This window comes from Protobothrops mucrosquamatus, unplaced genomic scaffold, assembly GCF_001527695.2.
Source record: "Protobothrops mucrosquamatus isolate PMUCROS unplaced genomic scaffold, P.Mucros_1.0 scaffold1358, whole genome shotgun sequence".
NCBI lineage: Eukaryota > Metazoa > Chordata > Lepidosauria > Squamata > Viperidae > Protobothrops > Protobothrops mucrosquamatus.
Window position 1 is genome coordinate 195997 of NW_015387551.1, and position 1177 is coordinate 197173.

The window sequence follows — 1177 nt, forward strand, 5'->3', positions numbered from 1 at the left end:
ATCCTGTGAGGTGGGCTGGGCTAAGAGACAGTGACTGGCTCAAAGTCACCCAACTAGCTTCCATGGCTAAAGTGGAACACAAACATATAGTCTCCTGCTATCTAGCTTGGTTCTTTAACCACTAGACCAACTGGCTCTCAGATTTTCATGTGAAATGAGAGATGACATATTTCATGCCTATAGTCAACTCATCCTTTGACCCAGAACCCTCCATTCTGGCTTTTGTGTGGGCTACAGTTGCTGTGCTTGTAAAAGATTTTAGTTGATCAGATATTCATGACAATTTCACAGATTATAGAACTGACCCTGGTATTGAAAACATTCACCAAGGCTGAATTATTCTGCAGTGGGTCTCTACATTCCAGGTGAAGCCTGTGACTCCAAATTCCTTTCTCTTATTGCTGTTACAGAGAGCCAGTTTGGTGCAATGGTGAAGACACCAGTCTAGAAAATGGGAGAAGATGAGTTCTATTCCAACATTAGGTACGAAGCCAGCTGGGTGACCTTGAGCCAGTCACTCAGTCTCAGCCCTAGGAAGAAGACAACAATGGCAAACCACTTCCAAAGAACCTCGCCCCCCCCCCCAAATGTAGTGACTTCTCCAGGCAGTCTCCAGGAGTAAGACTAACTCAAGGCATCAAAATAATACTACTATTAATACATGCTATTTATTAATAGATAAACGTTGCCTGTGATTATTCTGTCCTTCAACAGTCTTCCTATGCCGAACTCCAACCAGCCTTTCAGTCTTACAACAACAACAACCAGAGGAGGTAGCATAAGCTAAGAAGTAGCCTTTTGCCAAACAGGAAACCTTAGAACAGGGGTTCTCAACCTTGGCAACTTTAAGACTTGTGGACTTCAACTCCCAGAATTCCTCAGCCAGCTTTGCTGGCTGAGGAATTCTGGGAGTTGAAGTCCACAAGTCTTAAAGTTGGCAAGGTTGAGAACCCCTGCCTTAGAAAGTAGCAATAACCGAAAGCCCAGCATTTCTTTTACGGTCCAGCTTTCCACTCATGTGACCAAGCAGGGGAAAAAAAAAAAAAAGTACAGTATCGAAAGCTGAGCTAAACATTGGAGAGCACGAAGGTGAATTGCAGGCATTGCAAACACGCTAAGGGGCAACCCTGGATTTATAGACACCCACACCCTTTCTTTATCCCGTGCTAAACGTCTT